The following is an 8,984-nucleotide window of genomic DNA, read 5'->3' as shown; positions in this document are numbered from 1 at the left end:
AAGGCAGAGAAAGTTCTGAGCATTGTAGTGACAAAGTGAAATAGAGAGAGTGAAATACAATGAAAATTTCGAGCAGTGGTGGAGACAGGGAGAGAGATAGTAGCCGCCCACCTCAAGTTCTCGCCGACAACCATTTGATAGTTCACACCGGAGGCCACTTTCACTATTTCCAGTGAATATCATTCATCCCGACCGTTACATTTATAGTTCAGTGTGATTTTCTAGTGGTCTGTGTGGGGTTTGCGGAGACTACGACGACCTTCAAACGTTGACGGGAAGGATTTCGTCATCCACAGTGTTGCATTGTAAGTTTGTTGTACTTTCATTAGACACGTGCCTACGTCTTCGATGATGATGAAGGTTTTTTTTTTGGTAAAGTTTTGAGCTTTGGTGGAAAAAAGTTGTTTTTTTTTTTGTTTTGGATGGAAGTTTGCAAAACTGATTTGGTGGTGTTGTCGTCACTGTTTTGTGCATTTGTAGTGCCCATTGGTATAGTTTGCTTTTGTGTGTTCTAGAGTTGTGGCTCTTTGCAATTTTTGAAGAAAACACATTCGGGGAATTGTGTATTTGGGTGCTTATGTGTTGTTGTTTGGATTTTTTCATTTTCTATTTCAATGTGATGTATGTAGTAACATTTGTATTATTTGTTTGACATGAAGAACTACAACAGATAAGACAGCAAGACATTTAGGATTGGATTCTAGATTTTGACAACATCCACAGGCATGACGTCCTTCAATACTACGACGTCTTTGTTAAAAGTTAGTTGTTATCGAAGTTCTTTGATGATATTGTAAAGCACTTCCAAGAGCAAAATTCTGGATTGAACACGAATGAAATGAAGTGCATGCAGTGGTGTCAATTAATTTGAGTGGAGTGTGATATTTTGATAAAGTTATTTGTTTTGTTGACTAAAAACATATGGTAGATCCCCTGATTTTTTGTAATGGGTGCCCACATGAAGGACATATGTGTTATTGAAGTTTGACTGAATATTAATTTGGAACTTTGTTGTTCATTTATATGTTGACAGTTTTTATATATCTGCAACTGCAGTGTAAAAATTGCAACAATACTCCCCACATTTGAATGCTTTAGTCTCCACTTATTTAAGCTTTGATGTAATTTATAATTTTGAAGGACCAAAACCACCCATGTTAGTCAATATACAATGTTCAGGTTATGGAAATTGTATGATGTAGAATGTGTGTAAGTGAATGCATTGTGTGATCACAAAACCATATTGAAATTTTTTTAAAAGATGCAATTGCAGTCCAGAATTTACAACACTAGTCCCAGATAATAATTCTTAACTCCCCAATTACTGATGAGTTGAGGATTTTGACAACTTTCAAGCAACATAAGCACGAACTATGGTGGATATGCAGTGTTTCGTTTATTGAAATTGTATGAAGGACAATGGGTGTTATGATATTTTAATTTTTTAACCAACTGCAAGACCGATTAGGAATTTGCAACACTGCTCCCCACATATCAATAGTTGACTCCCCAGTTACGGGTTGAGTTGATGATTTTGAGAATTGTCAAGTAAGACAAGCACCGACGTTAGTAAATGAAAATTAGATGATGGAAAATTTCTTAAAGTGGGTAAATTATGTGACCCCGATACCATATTTGATTTACTTTTAAAAAAATATGCAACCTTGGAACATAATGTCCAACTTAACTCCCCACATATTAATGCTTGACTTCCCACTTACGTATAACATGAGTATTTTAGCAGTTGTCATGTAAGACAACCACCCATCCACTTAAGTGAATGGAGATTGGATGGAAAATTTATTTAAGTGGCTGAATTGTGTGATCCCAATATGATATTTAAATTAGTTTTAAAAATATCTACAACCTGGAAACATAATGTTCAACTTAACTCCCCACATATTAATTCCTGACTCCCTAGTTAAGTATGACTTGAATATTTTGTCAATTGTCAAGTAAGAAAGTACCCACGTCAGTCAATGAAAATTGGAAGATGAAAAATTTGTTTAAGTGGGTGAATTGTGTGATCCCAATACGATATTTAAATTAGTTTTAAAAATATTTGCAATCTGGATACATAATGTTCAACTTAACTCCCCACATATTAATTCTTGACTGCCCAGTTATGTATGACTTGAGTATTTTGTCAATTGTCAATTAAGAATGCACCCACGCAAGTCAATGGAGATTGGAAGATGGAAAATTTGTTTAAGTGGGTGAACTGTGTAATCTCAATATGATATTTAATTTAATTTTAAAAATATCTAGAACTTGGAAACATAATGTCCAACTAAACTCCTCACATATTAATTCTTGACTCCCCAATAACATATAACTTATGTATTTTGTCAATTGTCAAGTAAGAAAACACCCACGTTAGTGAATTGAGATTGGATGATGGAAAATTTGTTTAAGTGGGTGAATTGTGTGATCCCAATACGATATTTAAATTAATTTTCTTAATATTTGCAATCGGGAAACATAATGTTCAAATTAACTCCCCACATATTAATTCCTGACTCCCCACTTTAGTATGACTTGAGTATTTTGTCAATTGTCAAGTAAGAAAGCACCCACGTCAGTGAATGAAGATTGGCTGATGGAAAATTTGTTTAAGTGGGTGAATTGTGAGATCTCAATACGATATTTAAATTAGTTTTAAAAATATCTGCAACTGGAAAACATAATGTTCAACTTAACTTTCCACATAGTAATTCCTGACTCCCTAGTTACGTACGAGTTGAGTATTTTGTCAATTGTCAAGTAATAAATTATAGGGGAGAATTCGGTCCCCTGGAACACGAATTCTACCTTACAAAATGTAATTTTTTTTTGTATCCCAGTCAGAATTCGGTCCCCAAGGACCCGAATTCTGAACTGGGTTTTTTATTTTTTTTTCATTTTCTTTAAATAAATAAGAATTAAGATTTTTGATTCTTGACTCCCCAATAACATATAACTTATGTATTTTGTCAATTGTCAAGTAAGAAAGCACACACGTTAGTGAATGGAGATTGGATGATGGAAAATTTGTTTAAGTGGGTGAATTGTGTGATACCAATACGATATTTAAATTAGTTTTCTTAATATCTGCAATCGGGAAACATAATGTTCAAATTAACTCCCCACATATTAATTCCTGACTCCCCACTTTAGTATGACTTGTGTATTTTGTCAATTGTCAAGTAAGAAAGCACCCACGTCAGTGAATGAAGATTGGAAAATGGAAATTTTGTTTAAGTGAGTGAATAATGTGAACCCAATACCATATTTAAATTAGTTTTAAAAAAATATGCAACTTCGAAACATAATATCCAACTTCACTCCCCACATATTAATGTTTGACTCCACACAAACGGATGACATGCCGATTTTGATAATTTCAAACATTCAACGAAGACCAAGGGTCAATGTTCAGTGTTTTGGTTATGCATTTTGGTAGATAGAAAATTTGTGATAGTTACTGTGTTGCTTGATGAAAAATGAATTTTGTACCTTTTTAAATATCTACGACCTCAGAACATAATTTTCGACTTCACTCCCCACATATTAATGTTTCACTCCCCACTTATAGATGACTTGGGGATTTTGATAATTTTAAAAAACCACAAATATCCACCATGGTCAATATTCAGTGTTTTGGTGACTGCATGGTGTCATCAAATTACCGCAATTATATTTCTTTACAACCTGCAAGTGCAGTGCACATTTTCTACCAGTACTCCCCACATGTTAATGCTTTACTCCCCAAATATGGAAGATTTGACGACTTGAACAATTTGAAAGAGTCACAAACACCCACAACAATGAATATTCAATGTTTATTAAATGGACATTGAATAGTGCAAAATTTGTGTAAGTGACTACATTATGTTATCACATCCATATTTCAGTTCTTTTAAATTCTGCAACTTCGGTCCATAATTTGTAACTTGACTGTCCACATATGTAGTCTTTACTCCCCACTAACAGATGACATGACAAATATAACAATTTGAAATTGCCACAAACACCCAGTTTACTCAACAATCAATTTAAATATTAAATGACATACAATAGCAATAAACTCCTTTTGTTGCAGACTTAATGTATCATTCAGAGCATTGAAAAATGTAACATTTGGGTTAAATAAATGAAAATTTTCAACCTTTATGTTCAATGTCATCAAAAACAAATTTTTGCATGTTCAACTTTCGGCTACTCTGTTCCATAAAATTAAACAAACAAAATAAGGGTTTTGGAAGGAGGAACACCTTTCGATGAATACGCAAGAGGGAAAGAGGTGTAATGGACTCACAGAACAGTGGGGACGAGGAAATGGTTGTCGTCGACGACTTCCGGTACCCGCTGTCTCCAATAACCCCCACACACAGATGCAATGCTTCACTTCTCTCTCTCTCTCTCACTGTCTGCAATGGTGCTTTCTTTCTACAACTTTGCAGCACTCCTTCTCTCTCAGTCTCCACCACTTCCGAAACTCTATCTGTCTTTCACTCTCTCTCTTCCACTTTGCGAAACCAATCCTCCCGCACGTGTAAGCAAATGTTTCATTAAAGCATTTGCGAGAAAAAATTAAAAACTCCCTTACCACATCAGTATTGTAAAAAACGTGTCAAAAAAATTTGTCAAAATATCATTTTCGTTGTATTTATGTATCCTTTCACCGGTAGTTTTTAAACGAGAAATGACATTTTCCTTTAATAAATTTGACAAGTCATATGATTTATATTTAATTATTTTTTTAAATATTTCTTCATAATTTTGGGTACCAAAATAAATATGTTAAAGTTGAGAATATCACAGCTTTTCTTCATCGGCCTGTAATAAAATGTTTGAGGTTGTGATGGACCACATATCCCCTAACCGCTTGACATATACAAGAAATATACTAAAAACTAAAATAAATTATTATATTTTATAAATTTCTTTTGAAATTGAAGAGTTTAGTTGCATAAATCCCCGATTGACTCTCTCTGGATACACTTCTTCTGAATCCGATACAGATGAATCTCTCCTGGATAAAGAGGAAGAACAAGGAAAAACCTTTCCTTAATATCCCCATGGCTAACACCTCGTCCTCCAGGCAGGAACCTATTTATGAATCCCCAGAGAAGAAGAAGAAGTCAGCACTTTCCCTCCTAGAGGAGATAGCCAGAGACCCACCGTGTTGATCTGCCAGAGAAATGAATTGTTCTAGAAGGACTTTGTGAGATTCTTTATCTCTGGAGAAAAGTAAGATATCATCTATGTAGATGATAGCACTGTTCAGGATGGGCTCAAAGATCTTGGTCATAGCTTTCTGGAAGAGAGAGGGGGCTACTTTGAGTCCAAAAGGGAGTACTGTCCACTGATATTGGGCATTAGGGATACAAAATGCAGTCTTGTATCTTTCTGAGGGTTTAATGCCTATTTGCCAGAAGCCAGATTTGAGGTCAAATTTTGAGAAAATTGATGGGATTTCTTGTTATTTATGTTATTTCTTATAAAAGAAAATACGGCTATAACGCCAAGAGGGCAAAAAACGCCGGAAATCTTCTATAAGAGTTTCATAAATGACTGGATAACCGTAAGTGGTATCAAAGCCTAATATGCACCCACCTTCTTTGTCAGTTCTTCTCGATACCCAGGAACCTGATATAATATAAATAAGAGAGTAGAAGAGAGATTCCCTCCTCATGGATACGCCTCAAACCTTTATTTCTCAAAAAGAAATTAATAAATATCAAAATAAAATGAAAATCTTAACAGAACAAATTTATGTTTTATAAAATACAAATTAAATTCACAGGGATACATTAATTCAAGGTAAAGATAAAATACAAAATTTAATATATTAATTACGTGAACAATAAAAGGAAAAAAGACAATACATTTCCATTAAAGTTGTTAAAAAATTCAAAATTTTAAAATAGTTTGTAATCCAAATTTAATTTACATAGATAAGATAGAACAAATGAAGGACTTATTTCTAAATAAATAAAAAATTCATATATTGATAACAATTTTTCTAGGAAAATTAATTACACTAAGAATTTTAATAAATTATAAAAACACTATCACAAATCATATAACTATCTTTCCAGTTATGGAACATTTAAAGGGGATTTTTTCCTACCTCAAACATTACTTCTGCATGTCCAAAAGAAATTTAAATTCTTAAAATATACTTTTATCATTTAATTAGACTAATTCAAATTTCATCCCATATATTTTCGGATATTAACTTCCGGTAAAATATATATCGGAAGTCGACCTAAAAATATTAATTACGATAAAAAATATTAATTACAAACATACTTAAAAAATAAATAAAATTAAAAAATATATAAATAAAAAATAATTAAAATTTAAATTACAAAAAGAGAGAAAATAAAAAAAAATTATATATAAATATATAATTGAAGTTTAAATAAAATAAAAATTATTAAACTCTATAAAAAACGAAAAAAGAAAAAAAAAAAAAAATATATATATATATATATATATATATATATTTAAAATGTTATTAATTTTTTATTTTTACTTTTTTGAAACATTTAATTTCGTTTTTAATATTTTATATTATTTTTGAAATATGTAATAAAGAATAAAAATTAAATAAAATGAAAAGTAAAAAACTAAAAACAAAAAATGAAAATTTTAAAAATTAAACTTTAAGTAAAATTAAAAAACCTGAAAATAAAATAAAAATTATGAAATATATTAAATTAAAAGAATAATAAAACTTTAAATTAAAAAAAAATTTATTTGGTTTTAGATTTTTTTTTTATTTCATTTAATGTTTACTTTTTTTTACTTCACTTTTTTTTAGTTTAATATACTCAAATTTACTTTTTTTTGTTGTTAAAATACCTTTTTGATCACAATTTTCGTCAAGTTTTTTCAAATAAGTTCTAATTTTGGTTTTGTATTCAAATAGGCCCTAATTTTCGTTAATTTTGTTCAATTGGGTCTTTTTTTGCTAACACCGTTTAAATCATTAACGACCATGAATAGTGACTGACACGTGTCACTTCGTGGTTTTTTTGAATTTATTTTTATTTTTATTTTTATTTATTTTTAATTTTTTTTAATTTTTTTTAATTTTTTTTTAATTTTTTTTTAAAATGTACACGTGTCAACCCAGTAGTGTGCCATGTGTCACATCATGGTTTTTTTTGAATTTTATTTTTTATTTTTTAAAAAAAAAATTGAATTTCCACGAGTCAATCCAGTAAACGTGTCAAAGTCAATATTCTATATTCAATTTGGTCCGTATATTTGTTATTTTTGTTCAATTTAGTCCCAATTTTTGTTAACATTAACCAATTTGGTCTCTATCGAAGATGTGACCAAATTTAATTTTTATATCAAAGTTATAATGATGTAAATTTTAATATATTATATAAAAACATTTAATAAAAAATGTGAATTTTAATATAAAAATTAAATTTGGTTTCAATTTGGAGAGGGACCAAATTGGTTAATGTTAACAAAAATTGTGACTATATTGAACAAAAATAACAAATATAGGGACCAAATTGAATATAGAACATTGACTTTGACACGTGGCAGCCTACTCGGTTTACAGGTGGACATTTAAAAAATAATAATAATAATAAAACATAAAAAAATTCAAAAAAACCATGAAGTGACACGTGGCACGCTACTAGGTTGACACATGTACATTTAAAAAAATTCAAAAAAAAAATTCAAAAAATTCAAAAAAATTAAAAAAAAAATAAAAAAAATAAAAAAATTCAAAAGTTCAAAAAAATCACAAAGCGACACGTGGCAATCACTGTTCATGATCATTAATGATTTAAACGGTGTTAGTAAAAAAGGACCCAATTTAACAAAATTGACGAAAATTGGAACCTATTTGAACACAAAACTAAAATTAGGACTTATTTGAAAAAACTTGATGAAAATTAGGACCAAAAAGGTATTTTAACCTTTTTTTTAAAGTAATTTTTGTTTTAAATTTATACAGTTTATAATTTTAAATAATTTTAATATATATTTTAAAAATAAAATAAAGTTTTAATATATTTATATATATAAATATATAAATATATTTAATTTTGTTTGTATATAACGTATTTAAAATTAAATAAAATAAAAGTAATTGAATTTTAAATTTTAAGAAAAGTAAAAGTGAGAAAAAATTTTATATACGTATACTAGAAATCGATTTCCGGTGTGAACCTAGAAAATCATACTTTAAGAGTGACTATGTTTAAAATAATGAGATCCTAGTATTATTTTAATAAATAAACCATTTATATATAAATAGAAATTTCATAAAAGGATTTCATTATTTAGAAAACGCTATCTCTCTAAAACTTTGTTTCTCTAAATTCTCTCTGACTTCTCTGTAAAACCTCTCACTCCACTCTCATCCTTTTGAAGATCAGAGGCCGCCAAAGTGATCGATGCGGCGAGATCTTCGAGTCTATCCAATCAGAATCTTGAGTTGAGTAAGTTGTAATTATGTTATTTTCTTAGTCTTCCTCTTAAAACTCTACATATGATCTTTGTTAATTTTGAAATGATTGAAATGCCAAGAAGGGAGAAGGGGGGTTGAATTGGCTAGTTAAAAATTTAGGCTATCTTTAAAAGCTAAAAACCTCCTTTAATTGAATCAATTCGATCACCAAGTTAGGATGCAAAAGCCACTAGACAATATACTTTTAATCAGTCAAAAATAGAGTTGATCGATTGATTTTACTAGACAGATTCTGTACTTGTATAATCAACCGATTGAAACAGAAAAACAACTGACTGAAATATTGGGAAAAATGCAGAAATGCAGATTCGAGATTTGAACCAAGAACAATGCACAAGAATGATAAAGACAGGTTCTAATTGATTATGCAAATATGCTCAATGCCGCAAATGCCATCAAAGCACTCAAGAATATGAAAAAGATGAATTAAACTCAAGTTCTTTAACCTTTAAATGATTATGCAAGAGAGAAGGGTTAGAGAAAAGATTGGATCACA

At 30.1% G+C, this 8,984-nt stretch overlaps 1 long non-coding RNA gene across 1 annotated transcript; it reads left to right on the top strand.

Annotated features, from left to right (window-relative positions):
- The first annotated feature begins 132 nt into the window (after positions 1-132).
- LOC146886823 (uncharacterized) lies at positions 133-1,032 on the top strand. Its single transcript, XR_014994646.1, has 2 exons — positions 133-305; positions 660-1,032. It is a non-coding gene; the product is annotated as an uncharacterized LOC146886823 (long non-coding RNA).
- The last annotated feature ends 7,952 nt before the right edge of the window (positions 1,033-8,984 follow it).

This window comes from Vigna unguiculata, chromosome 4, assembly GCF_037176805.1.
Source record: "Vigna unguiculata cultivar grain cowpea cultivar isolate G323 ecotype 2 chromosome 4, ASM3717680v1, whole genome shotgun sequence".
Classification (NCBI taxonomy): domain Eukaryota; kingdom Viridiplantae; phylum Streptophyta; class Magnoliopsida; order Fabales; family Fabaceae; genus Vigna; species Vigna unguiculata.
This window is presented reverse-complemented; position numbering and strand designations above follow the sequence as displayed.